General features: G+C 30.2%; 1 long non-coding RNA gene across 1 annotated transcript; it reads left to right on the top strand.

Moving 5' to 3' along the window:
• The first annotated feature begins 13078 nt into the window (after positions 1-13078).
• On the top strand, positions 13079-15212 carry LOC128285713 (uncharacterized). Its single transcript, XR_008276254.1, has 2 exons — positions 13079-13377; positions 15043-15212. It is a non-coding gene; the product is annotated as an uncharacterized LOC128285713 (long non-coding RNA).
• The last annotated feature ends 3668 nt before the right edge of the window (positions 15213-18880 follow it).

The following is an 18880-nucleotide window of genomic DNA, read 5'->3' as shown; positions in this document are numbered from 1 at the left end:
AAATCAGTTTTGTAATTTTTCCCTGAAATTAGACTCATATTTCCATCTACATATTTTTTTCTAGAATTTTTGGTTGGGCCAATTGGTACAGTTTATTAGTTAAATTCTCCCCTTTTACAGGGATCGACTACACTGACCTTCGCGCATTATGACTTGGATATCTCCCTGTACAGGGCTTCAATACTGATTCCGTTTGTTTCTATAGAAACTAGACTCAAAGAGGAATCTATACATATATGGCATGACTCCTAATTATTTCTGGTTAATTTACAATGAATTTCCAAAGTCGGAACAGGGGATCCAGAAACCGTTCTGGCCCTATTTCACGAGAACTTTAATATCTCTTAACATATAACTCATATGACCGTTTCGTTTATTCCATATGAAATTATATTCATCAAGGTTAATTTACATAATTTACTCACTATTTAATTCCATTCCTACAAATTTTAGTGATTTTTCAAATCCACACCACTGCTGCTGTCAGCATCTGTTTTCAAGGTAAACTTTACCTATTTCGTGGTTTCCATGGACCAACTAGAGTTTTGTCATACATAGGTCCACATATACTCATATTTAGCCATTCCAATGGCTGATCATTTGCCCAACACTTCCATTCCAGTCCATAGTCACATCATGAAACCATACATATATACATAAACACAAATGGTCTAATGCCATACTCCACTTTTACGAGCCATTTTCGCATGGTCTGTGTACACATACATCACAAAACGTGCTTGAAAAACAGCAAAGGGTAGTCCTATACATGCCATATCCAGAGTTCAACTAAAAGAATACCAAAAGGGCTTTGATAGTGTGGATGACTTGACTTGATGATCCCGAATCCGATATCGACGAGCCAAAATCTATAAACAGAGAAGCAGAGAAAGCGGAGTAAGCAATTTATGCTTAGTAAGTTTGAGCAAGGATTCCAGCACAACAAAAGCATAGCATTCATATAGCTAACGGATAATTTCATATGCATAAATTCTCAATATCATACTTATTTCACATTCCAACCCCTATATTCATACATAAGGGATCATCTTAGCCAAATACGGAAGCTCATTACTCGATGGCGAATATCATTCGAAGGAATCAACTAATTTCAAGCACATACGAACATACCTCATTGCTGGAATTTTTCAAGCGTATTAACTGAAATTTTTACGGCAAGATCGCTCGTTCTCGAATCACGTACCTTGAATTTAACCGGATATAACGACTCGCTCAAATGCCTTGGGACAAAGCCGGTTATAGTAACTCGCACGAATGCCTTGGGACTTAACCGGGTTTAGTAACTTCGCACAAATGCCTTGACCTTGGCCCGGATTTATTAACTTCGCATTTAACGCCTTCGGATCTTAGTCGAGATATAGTCACTTAGCACAAAGCCTTCGGGACTTAGCCGGACATCATTCAAATAGCCAAGCACAATTATCAATAAATCATGACACATTCGTATTTCATTTTCATTAGCAAAATTCAAACACAAGTCACTTATCACATTTGTAATTTCGCTCAATAGCCACACACAAAGAGCATGATCTAATCAAATCATAATCTAAGTTCCATTACTCGAGAACTTACCTCGGATGTTGTCGAGCGATTTCGATGGCTATTCGACCACTTTTCCTTCCCTTTATCGGATTTAGATCCCTTTGCTCTTGAGCTTAATTAAACAAACAAATTGACTTAATCATTTGAGCATCGAAAAGAGGAATACAAGGCACTTAGCCCATATTTATACATTAGACATTAAAGTCACATACATGTGAAATCATGCATCAACTCAATATATTAACCCACATCCCTTTTAGCCGATTGTCCTAACCAAGATAAAGGCATCATTATGCTTGCCTCTAACCGAAAGCATGCAACACTAATCTTCTCATGTGGCCGAGTATGCATGTACATGTTGAGGCCAAATATGCTCAATACTTCCTACAAGTATGGTTACTTGTATTGATTATATGTCGTTTCGTTTCAAATTCAAGACTCGGCTAATACGCATTTATACACTAGTAATCAAATACTAACATTTTGCATTTCATCTTACTACCATGGCGAATGCTCCTTCCTCACCATTTACCTTCACAAAGCATGAATTTCATCATCCAAATTACAAGCTTACAATCTCATGAAGTTTAACCTCATAGTATCTATCAAACTCTCACTCATTAGCTTCTATCATAATCTCCAACAACACCAAATAAACATATACTTCATTGGGTCTATGGTAGAACCAAGAAAGGAACTCATAGATATCAAGATGTAAGCAACTACCATTATTTATCTAAGTTTAGCATAAAACACAACCATCACCCTTATTAATCTTTTATAGCGAAAACCATACTCACCCCACAAATCAAATTTCAACATGGTTTACAAAATCACTTAATATCTCATCAACACAACATCAACACCAAGCAAGAATGATACATCCATGGCCGAATGTCATCTCCATCACATAGCAAGGTTTAAACCATAGGCTAGGTAGAGCTCAAGCTAACAACTAACACATGCAAGAATCTCATGGCACAACATCAAACTTACCTTAATAGTGACCTAGGGTAGCCGAATGCTTCACTCCCTTCTTCCCTTTTTCCTTCAATTTTCGGCCAAAAGATGTTCAAGGATGAACACACACTTTTTTTTTTCTTCTTTGTTTTCTTTCTCTCATTCACGGCCAAGGGGGGGCATGGATGAGACCATTTTTTTTTCTTTCTTTGCCCATGCTCTTTATTTTATTATTTCTAACATCAAGCATTCACCCAACATGTTTTTTTTTTTGACATGTTTTGCCCATAATTCTTTGTCATGGCCGGCCATTAGCAAATAAAAGGGGAAATTGACATGCAAACCCCTCATTTTTGCATGCATGATCAACTAGTCATTGCACATTTCCCCATCATACTTTCAAAGTTTTCTACTAGGTCCTTTCTAGTGAAATTCACATTTATAACTCTAAATCAAAACATCAAAAATATCACACATGAGTTAACACATATTATAGGCAATAAAATAAATATGAAATCATTTTTATGCCTCGGTTTTGTGGTCCTGAAACCACATTCCGACTAGGGTCGTTTTAAGGCTGTCACAAGCTACAAAGAGCTTAGTAAGCCAAACACAATTGGTTTAACTATTAAAGCATATAAAGTATAAATCAACAGCAAGAATTCATAGCTATTTCACAGAATAGTTCAGAGCCTAACTATGCTCATTTGCTTGTATACATTTTATGTTTTATTTCCATGATTTCATACATACTTCGCATTCATTATTTCACAGAAACAGAGTCTTTCATATTCAGAAATTTAGTACGATACAAACGTACCTGTATAGATTATACATTTCATATATTCATTCCCGTATGTCGTACTCTATCATTAGATGGTTCAAAAACAATACAGATACTCATAAACAGGTACAATGTCAACGTCTCAGACGTGGTCTTACATGTAATTCAGTGTCGATGCCTCTGTCTCAGACAGGGTCTTACACGAATTTAGATACGATGCCGATGTCCCAGACATGGTCTTACACCTAAATCTCAAATCGAGGCCTGTGTCCCAGACACGATCTTACACGATATCTCAGATCGATGACAACGTTCCTTTAGAAACATACAGAGCTTTTCAGATACTAGCATATTATCAGAATTTACTCAGAATTCATTCATCAGGCTCTCACGGTCGTCCAATACAGATTATAACTAGTATATACAACATTCAATCAATTTAACACGTAATTGTATTTTGACTTACCTCGTACAAATTTCGGACAGAAACGAATCGACTATTTAACTATTTTGGACTTCCCTCGATCTAAGCCCGATTTTCTTTGTTCTTGATCTAATACAATTCAAATTCAACCAAATCAACCATTCATTTCATTCAATTCAATCCATATACACATATTTAGGGCACTTTGCATTCTAGCCCTTACATTTTCACACTTTGACAATTTAGTCCATTTTTCACAAAATCACAAATATGCAAAATTCACCAAGACTAGAGCTTGGCCGAATATACATAGCTTCTATACAAGCCCAAATACCATATTTAATTCACAATTTAGTCCTTCAAAACCTCATTTTCACAAATTAGCCAAAATAGCTCTATTCCATCAAAAATTCAAAAACAAAGCATGATAATCTCACATATATCTTTCATAATCCATATAAAAACATTACAAAGCTCATATAATCATCAATGGCACATTTCATAATCTTCAACAGAAACAGAAATTCAGACATTGATTTTGAAGAACACAAAGCAACGATCACAGAAACGTAGAAATTATCAAAAAAGGACCAAAGTACATACCTTAATCAACCAAATCAGTGACCGAACCCTAGGATGGTCTTCTTCTTTCTATTTTCTTGATATAATCGGCTATATGCATGATAATAATAGCCAATTTCATGTTTTCATTTTATTATAACAACTTTAATAAACATTTTCCCATTTTGCCCTTGACTAATAAACATTAAAACTTACCAACTACATGTCCATACTTGTCCACCATTAATATAAATGGTAAATTTGACATGCAAGGACCCTCACTTAAATAAGCCAAATCAAATAGGTACTTTTAACATCTAGCACACAACTTTTACACTTTACGCAATTAGATCTTTTTTTTTCAATATTCAGTACAGAAACAGACAAATTAAATCACAGAAATTTCACAGATGCAAATTCATTCATCATGGACATAGAAAATAATATTAAAATATTTTTCGGACTCAAACTTGTTGTCCCGAAACCACTATTCCGACTAGGGTCATAACCGGACTGTTACAATTTGCTCATAACTTTTTGTATCTCCTCATTTTTTTTATATATTTCTTCATATTTTTTAGTATAAGAGGATTTGGCATGAGAGATAATTTTGGAGTAAATAAAAAATTTATTTTTAAATATTAAGAAATTTCAATGGGATTTTGTAATGGAAAATATTGTAATTGTTAAATTATAATTTTAATGCTAAAACTTGGTGCTGAAAAAATTATATTTCATGATAATTTTAATAAAATGTAAAAATTAAATAAATGAAAAATATTTTTAAGACGAACCAACAATTGGTATCCCTCATAATTTTTGATACTTCTTGAATTTTCTAGTATTCCTCCAAAATTTTTGTACATCCTCATATTTTTTTTATACTTAAAGTTTTGGTATTCTCTCATAATATTTTGTATTGTTTTGTCAAGAAATTTTGATACGAGATATAATTTTAGAGTAATTAAAAATATTTAAGAAATTTCAAATGATATTTTGTAATGGAAAAAATTGTAACTATCAAATTATAGTTTTAATGCTAAAATTGGTATTGAAAAATTATTTCATCATAATTTTAAAAAATATGAAAATTAAATAAATGAAAAAAAAGTATTGAGACAAACCAAAAATTGGCATCCCTCACAACTTCTGGTATTCCCTCATGTTATTTAGTCCTCTCTCATAATTTTGGCACTTCCTCATATTTTGGGTATTTCCTCGTAATATTTGGTACATTTTTTAATTTTTTCTTTGTATTCTTTCATAATTTTTAAACATTAAAAATTTCAACGGAATTATGTAATGAAAATTTTGGTAATTTTAAAATTATTTTTTTCAAGTTAAATTTTGTAAAGAAAACAAATTTACATTTTATGATAATTTTTAAAATTATGAAAAATTTTGAAGGAATACCAAAATTACCAAAGACTGTAAAATATTGGTTTATCTTATAAAATTTGCTTTATTTAAAAAATCAATTTATTAGTATGCAAATATATTTTATTTGTATATATATAAAATTTATGAGTATCAAAAATAAATAATTTTTTTACTTCAGATATCTATCTCATTTAATATTAGGAGGAGTTTATGGAAGTCCACCACAATGAAAATTTCCCAAAAATAAAATGCTCGGTTTGGTTCCTACAAAAATAATAAATCTTGACTTTTGTGATTTATTAAAATAATCGCTATTACTTCAAACAAAGTTGATTTAAAGGTCATAAATTAAGAACGAAGCTTTTTCTTTTTTCTTTTGAGAAAGAACAATAAATAGAATAGCAGAAAAGTGAACAGTACATAACTTTTGACATTCATGCCTTAATAATAATAACAATTAAAAATGGAATCCTAGGTTCAAAGTTAGCAAAGGAATATGCCGCTGGTAATTCAAATATGCATTTCTTACGTTCTAATTACAACTAAGGTAGATGTAAAATTGATTTGGTTTTTGTTATAATCTTTTTATCTCTTTTGGAATAATTTATCAACTCCATCAATTTGATTGATAAAAAATAAAGAAAGATTTCTATTGATACAAATGTTCAACAAAGAAAGAGATAACAATAAGATGATGAAGATGTCAGTTCATTTGAGTCAGATGAAGAAGGAGAATAGGAAGGTAGTTAAAGAGATATAAAGAGGAGGAGATTAAATGCTAGTGTAAAATACTTAAAATTGCTAAAAAGGAAAAAGATCCTTTCATTATTGTGCATTGAGGGTATTTATAGGGGAAAATTCCCATGCTTGGTGGTGCCATGTCACCGACAGTACGATTGGTAACTTGTTTGTATGATCGATAAGGTGACAGATTTGTTACACATTGATTTTCATTAAATGTAGTACTATTTTGATTTTCATTAAATGTAGTACTGTTTTGACATTTCCTTTGCTGAGGTAATATCAAGTTGTTACGTTTTGATGGTCTTTTAGTAATCTCTTTTTGGGAATAAATGCGTGCCCGCCAATAACGAATAGTTTAATGAGAGATCCGCTATTAGTAGGTGGTTTGATGGAGATGTGAAACACACAGGTGATTGGTCCATGGATGACCACTCAAATTATGTAAGATGAAAGATTGTCCATCAATATTTCACAAGTCATTTATGGTGTGGTTACATGTACAAGCACTCTCTACTAAAAACACTTAAGCAGTAAAAAATACTTTGTGCAACATGATCAAAGACACCTGTCTCTTACACAATGTCGAATTTAGGGGGGGCTGGCATGGGCTCCTACCCTCCTAAAATGTAAAATTATTATTTAAGTCCTTAAATATTTTTAAAAATTTTAAATTAGTAAAAAGTAAAATTATACTTTGTCCCCTAAAATTATAAAAATTGATTTAATCCTTTAAAAATTATAAAGATATAGACTATAAAAATTTAAAATTTCATTTAACCCCCTAAAAAATTGTTCTAGCTTCGCCTCTACTCTTACATTATTTATATGTAAATGTTACTAATTACATCACAACTTACTTAGAAGAATAGTTTATGAAAGAAAAGATTTTTCTCAGCTCCAAGCACATATTTAGAGGACTCACTATTATTAAGCAACCTATAAAAAAAATTTATTGACTTTTCTTTTATAGAAAAGTATTAAGCCTTCTTTAGATAAAGATTGAATCTTAGACCATATAAAACTGCAGTAATCACGCCTACAGTAGGAAGGAACTTTACCCTCCAAACTAGAATTAGGCTTGTGTTATGTATGTTTAATTTAATTGTTACTGTAAACGTTGAGTATAATATTTATATTATTGTTAAGATTCGAATAAATTTAAAATTGGATAATAATAATCTTCATAAATAGTTGATGAAGTTTTACCTCGGTTAATATTAGTATTGTTGTCAACGTAGGAAGATGTGGGTTCAAGTGCGTTGAAACATATTATTCTTTTATTTATAGGTTAGAGAAGGGCTATGAATAATTTTAAATATTATATCAAAAGAATAAATATGATAACAACTATTTAAAACTATAAAATTATAAAAAATCTTGTAGGCTAAATGAAGCTTGGTCAAGTAAAATCTTTCACTATCAAAGCTTGGTTTGATCGGACAATAAACAAATTGTAAAAATATTAAATTTAAATAATTTTTATTAATATTACATAAGATATATAAATTTATTATAATAAAATAAAATTTTATAAATTTTAAAAATCGTTGAGTATGTCAATTTTTGTAGGAATTAAAGTTTATTGTTAAAATTTTTATATAATATTAAGTAAAAGTAATTAAAAATATTTAATATATTAATAGTAGAATTTTAAATTCCTTAAGTAAAGTTAGAGTGATTACAAATATTTTATAAGATATAATAAAATATTAAAAAATTATATAAAAGAAATAAAATATATAACAATTTTAACCTTTAATTTCGGATTATAGAATTAAAAAAATCACATTGCTAATATACTAAATATTAACCCAGAATTTTGTACTACAAAATAAAAATATAAAGTTACATGCATTAAAAATATTAAGATTGTTAGAACAACATGCATTAAAAATATTAAGATTGTTAGAACATTAACTACATGCATTAAAAATATTAAGATTGTTAGAACATTAACTACATGAACAGTCAAAACTAACTGTCGGTAGGGCCAGCTTAAAAGGAACTTTTTATTTAAGTTTTTATAATTTATAAAATTTTAAATTAATAATAATAAAATTATACTTTGACCCTTCAAAAATAATAAAATTTAATTTAATCCTTTAATAATTATAAAGATATAAATTATTAAAATGATGAAATTAAATTTTATTATTATAAAATATATAATTTAATTCCTACTCCAAATTTTTATTTTCTCCCCGACTGATGTCTTGTTACGTTCTTACTTGGTCTAGGCAATTTTCACCTCGATTGTTCTATCCCCAATAACAATTCTTCATCGAGATTATTAAAGTTACATCTTTTAGAGTAATAATATCTTCCTTGCATGGAAAAATGAAAAGTTTCCAGCACAATTTTGAAGTGCGGCAATTCAAATGCTGTGTATAAATCATCCCTTTATAAAGTTTTTTTTTGGATACGTGGATCCGATTGGCCAAAATTATGATTATGGCTGGCTCGAGCAGTTCAATCTTCAGCTTGTTTAAAAATGACACAAAATTAATATTTGATTTACTATAATCTAAACAGAATTTAATAGTAACACAATTTAATAATAACAAGTTTTAATACTTGAGTAGTTTTACCATGTTTGTGGTTTAGGAAGGTATGTGATCATTTGAACTTCAATAAACCATTTTATCAAAAAGTTTTTTTTAAAATATAATTTCACTAGTAAATTAAAATAAAAGAATCGGGTTAACGTAGGAAAGGGAAAAGATATAATTTAAAGTTTTTTTGGGAAGGGTCTAGGATTTTGTATGAGAATAAAAGAATGGGAGTGGGGTATTTAAATGGAGAACCACAAATAATTGGCATAGATTAACCACAAATAATTGACATAGATTAAGTGTATAGAAATACTACATTCACCCCGCGTTTAGAACGATACTGTCCATCGACTATATCACATAAATGCCTCCTAGGATTGAATGTAGCGTTGTTTGACTAAAGTTATTGTCGGTTCAAGTTAAGGGTGTTACACCACTAGGTTGGAAGAATTGGGCATAAAGTCCATAAATACTTGACACTTTAAGAGGTGTCATATTAAAAAGAACATCTTCTCAAGTAAGAAGAAATTGTAATACCTCGAATTCGTATTCGTTGTCAGATTAATGCTACGAAGCATTACGACACATATTGAAACATTTAATATCATTAAACTATTCAATATTAATTTAAATATCAATAATCAAAACTAAATATTATTCATAGCATAAATATATTACGGGCCAAAAATCGAGTTTACGGGGCCCTAAAAATAATTTGGAAACAACCAGGAACTAATTTGAATCAAAATAGAAAAATATAAAAAATTTGAATTTTTTTGGAAACAGGAGTCACATAGCCGTGTGAAAGAGACCAGCTCGTGTGGCTATCCCACATACCCAAGTGCTTAGACTGTGTAACTAACTGTGACCCTGTGAAAAATCTTGCACCTAAAATTAATAAGGCACACGGCTATGTGGCTAGGACGTGTGTGACAGCTCGTGTCCCAAGCCGTGTGCACCTTAAAAAGCTTCTAAAACAAGGCAAACTTTCATCCAACACTTAGGTACCAAGCCAAATCAAAATCAACCATTTCCATACTTTAAAAACACATTTAAGCAAGCTTAAAACATGTCAAACCTTCAACCTAAGTGCCTAACCAATGTGTCCTCATTGAGACCACAATTTAACCTCAATTCACATGTCATACCAAACTAATTTGCATTCAAATTCAAAAGTTCATCCATAAAACTCATGTCAAACTTACTATTTCTTCTTATTCATTCACATTCATTCATACCATGATTCAAGCACTTATATAAGGTTTATATCAAATGACCAAAACAACTTTATATGAACATATTCACACCAAAATTAAAGGCAGATACACAAGCAAGCTAATACAAAGCTTAAGCATCTTTGCATCAATCTCATATGTAACGCATGTAGTAAATATTCAAAACATATACAAAACATACCTATTACACGTCATATAACCCAAAATAAACATGTCAAAATCTACCAAAATGTATCTGGATAGTGTGATCTTCAAGTTGATCTGATCACCCGACTCCACAAAAGAATTATCTAGAAGAAACATGAAAAATGACACTAGTAAGCTTCAATAGAGCTTAGTAAGTTCACAGGTTGAAACGATAAAACTTACCGAATAAACATAACATATCATTTAATAACAATGTTAATAGGCATTAATCCTGTCAACCACAATCATTCAATAGTAAGCTATATATATATATAAGTTGTAGTATTCCATTCAGACATACAAAATCATTCGATACCAAGTCACTATGTAGTATTCCATTCAGACATACAAAATCATTCGATGCCAAGTCACTATTATTGGAAAACATGCAGACATTTATACAATTCAATCACAAGTCTTTTAACCACTAAACATATGTCCGATGAATGATATATCATATACGAATACACGATTATCCACCAAAACACCAAAATGCTCAAATGAGCCAAACCAATCGATAACACGCCTTGGCACCAAGTGCTCAGCCTGTAGGCTAACATCCCTCCAATAACACACCTCAGCACTATGTACCAAGCTCGAAGGCCTTACATCTGCCCCCAATAACACGCAAGAATCATTGTAAATATAACACGATAGTCCACAACAAATGCTAGAGTTTATTATATTTAGTGGACAAGAATAAATCAGGAATCATCATCTCATCACAATTCAAACCCGTACAGCGTGCGATATAACCTATTTGCATGTTAATTGTATCTTATTCAACATTTATCTAGCTCGATACACGTAATCGTACATCAGTTTCCATCTCAATCCATTTCTCACCAATTCATTTCATAATGTTTCAAATATAACCAATGTCACCAAATTACATAATTAGCAATAACAACGTTACTAAAAATACTCAAAATAATATCGTAGAACTTACCTAGGCCAAAATGCAGAAATAACAAAATTTAGAAACTATTTGATAACCTTCCATTTTTCTCGTTTATCTACTTGTTCTTGATCTATAAAATAATTTATTCCAATTTATTAGCCTCAATTTCATTTAATACTCAATTTAGTACATGTATCATCCTATTTACAACTTTTCACTTTTGGCTCAAACTTTTACACTTTATTTAATTTAATCCTTAAGAACATAACATGATTATTTACACAATTATCCCCTCTAAACCAAATTTATATCTACTCCAAATCAGCCCACACATGCTGAAATTTCATGAGCAAATCATGTCATAAATTCATTATTTTCAATTAAACCCTTAAACTTAAAAATCATACTAAATTACTTTACAAAATAATCCTATTTAACAATCAAGTTTAATGACTTACCATTTAACTTCAAAAACACATCAAACTCATCAATGACATCTTCCTAAACATTTAACACTTTCACAAATTAACCCCTGAAGTAGTTAAATTAAATTAAAATGATTTCAAAAACATAAATTTCATGAAAAATAGGTGATAAAAACATACCATGCAAGCACAAATACCCAACCGAAGCTCTCAAACTCCAAAAATGGTGGTTCGGCCAAGCATAGAAGAAAATGAAGAAGGTGAGAACTTATTTCTTTTTGTTTTTGTTGTTATTATTATTATTTTAACATTAAATTTAATAACATGTTTTACTATTAAAAAAATGAAAACAAGATCAATTCATTCACATGGCGGGTCACCAACTATAAATATGGCTTAACTGCCATTTAAATCCGTGAACAATGTTTTCCTAACCATTTGACCCAAATAGCTCAATAGTAATTAATTTTTGTACTCCTTACGATTTAATCCTTTTTAATTATTAACTACCTAAAATTAAAATTTCTTAACCAAAATTTAATACAACACTAATGACCTCGTAAATATTAAATAAATAATATTTACGGGCTGACACATCAAAATTGTAGCCCTGAAACCATTATTTCCGATACTACTGAAAAATGAACTATTACAAAAATAAATCATGATAATGAAAACTCCTTAAGATTGAGCTTCAATAATATATAAGTTTTAAAAAAAACTTAATGGCCTCGAGCCTAGTCTTTCCTCATCAAATATGTTTTTTTTAAATACTAAAGATTTTGAAAAAATAAATTATTAACAATTCATAACAAAAACTAGCAAACAATCATAACACAAGACAAATCCTAAAAACTAGATACCACACTTTCCCACTTAAATTGAACATTCTCCTTTATTCAAAATGCATAAAAGAGAAAAAGAGGAAGAATACTACCCTTTGAAGCACAAAATGAAATGTTAGAATATTTGACACCTTCCGTTGAAGCTTTAAATTATATGTTTAGTCCAAGCTAAATGGAATGGTATCAATATTTTTTTTAACTGAACCGGTGGTCGAACTAATCAGGCTATCGATTTGTCAGTCCAATCGATCTGATCAGTTAAACTGGTCTAATTAAAAATCATTAAAAATTTTAAAATATAATAATAAATAAAAATCAGGTTCCATTGGTCCGTATTGATTTTTGGGTCATCTAGTTCAAAGGCCCTCTTTGAATCGGTACTCGATCAATTCCCTATTCAATCGGCTTGACCATTCGATCCGATTCAGTTCAACCAACATTGAATGATACCTACAAACACAAGAAAAGCAAACATTAATTAAAACTACAAACTATTAATGAAATGAAAAAGAAACATGGGAAATGCATCACAAAGTAAAAAGAAAGAGAGAAATAGGAAACTCCCTCGTCATCACCTTCCACTCTAGCCTTTTCTTTCCTTCAGGTGTAGGTTTTGAGACTTGGAGAAGGAATAGGGCAATCGTGATCTTATGGTGGATGTGGATGGGTTTCGGTGTTTGATGCAATAGCACTAGATGAATCAACGGTTGGATCAACTTCTTGATACGAAGGAGAATAGTACATTGGAGATTATACCCACAGTGCCATAAGAACTCCAAATTGCACCAATATTTGTCACATGACTAGCTCAATTGAGGTGAGGCACTAACTTTGGTACCACATCTGCGTCTTTAACTTATCCCCCAAGCTCATCAAAATCAATGGTCTATTTGAGACTTGAGGAGCACCTCGAGATGTCTTAGAAGGATTTACTCTCTCCTCTCTTGGTGGTTCTTGATCTTGCTCATTTTGTATCTAAACCAAGTCACTATAATCCTTTAGAAAGCCCCTATAAATGATCATTTAACACTTGATCCAATTTGCACTTTTGTTCATCATAAAAAATTAACACATCAGCTTTCGTGCATAATTAATGAATTAATTAATTTAAATAATTAATTTTATTTGTTAATTAAAATTGATTTGGAGGTTTATTTATTTAATTAAATAATTGAGTTTATTTTTTATCCAAATTAAGAGTAATAAGTTTGAAAAAAATTTGGGTCGAGCATTGGTCAACCATCTTAGTCCAATTTGGGGAAAATGTTACCAATAAGGGGGTCCATTCCCCCTTAAGGAAATCACTGGTCACCCTTGTGGTGTCCTAGTTAGACTATGACTCTTTCGGTTTGATTAAATTATAACTCCAAATAAGAATTAAACTCTTGCATATTTTCCTCTATAAATACATAGTATTGCTAAATTTCTATAAGCCTATGTGCTAAGGGAAAACTCTAGAGAAATTTAGTGAAAATTTTATTTTATTAGTAGTTTTACTAGGAGCCCACTAAATCCTATCTTTTTTTAATTTTTCTTTTTAGATTAGGAAAGAATTATAATTACAATCATCAAGCAATTATAATCTAGGATTTAAAAAGTTTCGGAATTGATTCAATTTCATGCTAGAGGATCGTGCAACCCTTCATTGGGAGAGTCTCAATTTGGTTCATGTTGGGCCATTCGAATTACAGACTATGCTTTAAGCAACAATGAGTTCGAGAATAGCAATAAAGATCAATTGGTTGAAAGTTTGATGAGTTTAGACTTCAGTTTAAGTAAGTTAAAAAAAAAACTCAACCATTTTCCTAGAGGATTTATAGCCACAATAAAAAATTGAGTTGGAACTTGCCATGACATTGAAGGTCCATTGAATACATTTATTTAGGTTAGGATAACTCTAAATAATGAAAAATTGTGATAATATAAACCACGATACCTATGGATGTGAAGATCAATTAAATGCATTTATTAAATTTAGATTTTCTAAATAGTAATAAAATCTTATTAAAAACCTACACCCATGAGTATCAAAATTCATTGAATGCATTTATTAAATTAAAGAAGAACTCGATGTTCATAGATTTAGTGGTATTCTAATACTAATTAGGATTACAATCTTTAACAGTCCAAAATAAATGTAAATACATGATGTTAATTTATATGAAACTCTGACAGTTATAGGAATTGAAGTCTTACCGATCAAAATTAACTTCAAATACATAATTTTCATATTGACATTTTGTAATAAATGCACTTTTTATACTTTTGAGGAATCTTATATTCGAAATAGTTGACTGCTTAACATACCATAAAGAGACGTGAGGTATATGTAAAAGAAAAATAAAAAAAAAATTCGAGAAATAAGTTCCTGATATACATATATTAGTAAATAAATATTGCATTATTAAAAACGAGTGAGAATCTGATGAACTTTATTTTTTTTTGTCTTGCATATGTTTGGAATTGTATTTTTGTGTTGTAGTTTGAATGCAGTAACGAAAAGAACATTCAAAAGTGGTTTCAAGTTTCAACAGGCTTTATAGAGGGTGACTTTAAATTGCTAAATCCTACCATGTACTAGGCTTTTATTTCTCGACTTGTCCTTTCTTTATCCTAACGTAATTATTCTCAATCATGGCCATCTTCTACTCATATCAATTTTAATTTAATCTAAATAGTTTTATAATGAATAATCCAAACCCGTTCAGTTTATTGATTTTTCATTGCTCTTAAATTAACAATTAAATTCATTTTGATAATTTTATTTGTTTTGTCCACTTTAATATATGAATTTAACAATTAAATTCATTTTAATTCTTAAAATTGAAAAATGTAAAAATTGATGACGTGATAGTCTAAGATTGTGCTACGTCATCAACTAAAAAAATGGACTTAATGTCATGTCACAATTGAACTTATTCATTTTTTTTTTAAGTTTAGATATCAAAATGAACTTAATTGCCATGCACTTCGATTTACATACTAGTGCAACAAGTACAAATTTCTTGAGTTCAAAAGCTCATATTACTTTTATAATAATTTTAAAATATTATTTTTATTAATATTTTCATATATTTATTGTTGGGGATTGACCCGTATATGCAACAAGAAAATAAAAGTAAAAGTAGACAAGATGAAACACACAAATATTTACGTGGAAAAATTTCTCCAAAGAAGAGGACAGAAAACCACGGGCAGTGGAGACTTCACTAAATGAGTAGAAATAGAAAGAGTACAAGATGAAGATAATCTCAACAAATAACTGTAAATCCCGAAAGAACAAAGCACTCTGGCTACAACTCGAAATTCCCTAAAAACACAAAAAACTCTCTCAATTTCAAATGTGGTGAAGATGATTAATCTATGTTACAAAAATCCCTTTTATAGGATAAATTCATAGGTTAAATACAACAAAAATAACCCTAGACTAATCAGAATTTAAATGAGAAACAATAGTAGAATTTAACTAGGAGAAGAAAACCCGATTGAATTGGGAAACACGTTGCAACGTTATATTTCCCTTGTCTAGACATCATTCTTCATATCGTCGGGATGTTAACTCTTCCTCATCGCAACGCCGATTCGTAAATACGAGATACACTCCATATTTATTATTAAATTTTAATAAAAATATCCGATTGAATCTCACCCAACCTAAGGAGATAGAAAATTTGTATTGGCATAAATCTATAACAATTTTGAAGTATAAAGTGACATTTTTTTTTTAAAAAAATAGTGTGAAATTGAAAGTGAAGAAAGGGAAGAATGTTAGGTATTAAAATATGGGTTTGTAGAGACAAATTTTCTTTCTTCGGTGATGTTGGAGGCCCACAACAATTTTGTTTATGACCAATGACGGGCTTTAAATCCACGAACTACCTTTGCCCGCCCCCACCCCCTCCCAAAAAAAAAAATCAAGTAATTTAAAGGTTACTTCACCAGATATATTGTTAATTGTGGGAAAATATTTTAATATTTAAAATATTTATTTGATTTAAAATGAAGTATATTTTTCTGTACGTGTGCTATTATAATTCCTATTTTAATATTTATTTTTATAATATATTTAAGTTATTAAATGAGTTATCGTCACAAGTCAATTCAATATTAATTTAGCTAAAATGACTAAAATATCATTTTATATACAAAATAAATTATATTAATGTGTATTATATTTAAGTTGCTAATTGGATTGATGTTACGAGTAAATTATGCATCAATTTAGTTGAGAAATAATTAAAATACATTTTTATATACAAAATGAGTTATATTATTTATAATTCTATACTATATTTAAACTATTAATGAGTTGGTGTCATGAGTCAACCAAATACTAATTCAATTGAAAACGATTAAAATAATTTTTTAATATATAAAACAAATTATATTATTATGAAGATATTTTTTATCTTTTAAAATTAATAAAAAACTTACAAAATTTGAATCAACAACACAATAAATTTTAAATATTTTACTTTATCATTTCAATTAAACCTTCTTTATATTTATATAAAATTTTAATAAATATATTTATTACATTTTTTTCTCACATCGTCGGTGTTTGTTGGCTTTGAAATTTATTCTTCTTCCTAACAAAAAGAAACCCTTAAAAGTGAACTCCTTTTCCATGTTAAATAAACTCAAAATTCAATTACAAAGAGGCTATTATTTGGAGAGTAGACATTTCAATTTCATTATTCTTTTAAAAATTTAAATCAACCATTAAATCAAATATTGAAGAATAACATAAAAGCAGTTTTTTTACTTAAATATAAAATTATTTTATTATTTATCTAAATAATTGTATTTAAAAGTTATTTATTATAAATCATTTTTTTTAAATACCTCTGCAACCATGAATGTCAAATTCAGGAGATTATCAAATAATCATAAGAGTCCGGGCTTGCATGCAACGAGGAAAGTACTATAATGTGCATTCAATAGTATCTCAACTCTCTTAGATTTCAAGTTTAGGGTTGCGAAATTTAAGCAGAGAATTTATTTGCCCATTGTCTCAATGAACCTATTTAATAAGTGAAAGTTGACAATCATGAGAGTCGACTTCCACTCTATAAATACTCGATTGTTTCCTCTCTTTTCTTTTTTCAACCAAAATCCTCTCAAACCCTTAAAAAAACTTTTTCTTTTTTTGGGAAAAGAAATGGTTGATTTAAGGTTTTAAAAAAAGGTATAGCAAAAAATGCCGCCAATATGGTAAAATTTGCAAGTAAATTATTTTTATTTTTGTAGAAATGTTTTTAAGATTTTGTGAAATTAAATATTAGCAATTTTTTTTTTTGTAAAATTCTAAACAGTGACACGACCAAGTTGTTCATGTTCAACTTAGTAGAAAATTACCGAAGTCACTTGTCATTTTGTTGGAAAAATGAATGTCGAAAACACATTTATTACAGTTTTATGTGGGGAAGTGACTATAACACTAAAGGATATCGCCTAACTGGAGCTAGGAACATCAACGTGGAGTACAAGTACCGTTATTTGTTGGGTTTCATCCCGTTTAAGAATAAGGACAAGAAGAATTAGATGACAATTGTGTGAAATGCACATGATTGGAGAGGTTTATCAAACTAGCCCCTTCACAATTTGCAACTGTGGAGGAGATGAATCAATCTATAAAAGCTCAGATGTTTTGGATGTTAAGAGGAATTTTGTTGCTAAACAAGACTAGCAATAAGGTCTGTATCGTGTATCTTCCTTACTAGAGTTTTCTTGGATGATCAACCAATTCAATTGAGGTTTAGCGAATTTTATGTATTTGTATTGGGTGTTCCATAAGGTGACTTGAGAATTGATTGATGAGATAAATGGTTGTTGACTGCTTCTGTAAACATGGGCATGGATAAAGATAACATGGTTAGAGCCCATCTCTTCCTAATCATGAGAGTTCCCTCTAAATAGAAGGTAAATGTAACACCCCACACCCGTACCCTTCGTCGGGATGAAATACGAGGCATTACCTAACTAAACTCATGCTTTCAAATATTTCCGAGTCACCAAAACTCCGTTCAAATTAAAACTTTTCCAATTTCTACTTTAAACTTCTTATCATGGGCCTACGATCCCCAAATCGACTATCAGAAACTATTAGGGATCAACCCGGGCCCTTAAACCATCTATAGAAAATTTATCTTTCAAACATGGCACACGCCTATGTGGCCATTTCGACATGGTCGTGTTGATGGCTCGTGTGGCTCATACGGCCGAAGCAATACAGGGACACGCCCGTGTCCTCCACCCGTGTGAAAATAATTATAAATGCACACCTACAGGGGTTTTCACACGGCCTGGCACACGCCCGT

Source organism: Gossypium arboreum, chromosome 12 (assembly GCF_025698485.1).
Source record: "Gossypium arboreum isolate Shixiya-1 chromosome 12, ASM2569848v2, whole genome shotgun sequence".
In the NCBI taxonomy this organism is placed as follows: Eukaryota; Viridiplantae; Streptophyta; class Magnoliopsida; order Malvales; family Malvaceae; genus Gossypium; species Gossypium arboreum.
This window is presented reverse-complemented; position numbering and strand designations above follow the sequence as displayed.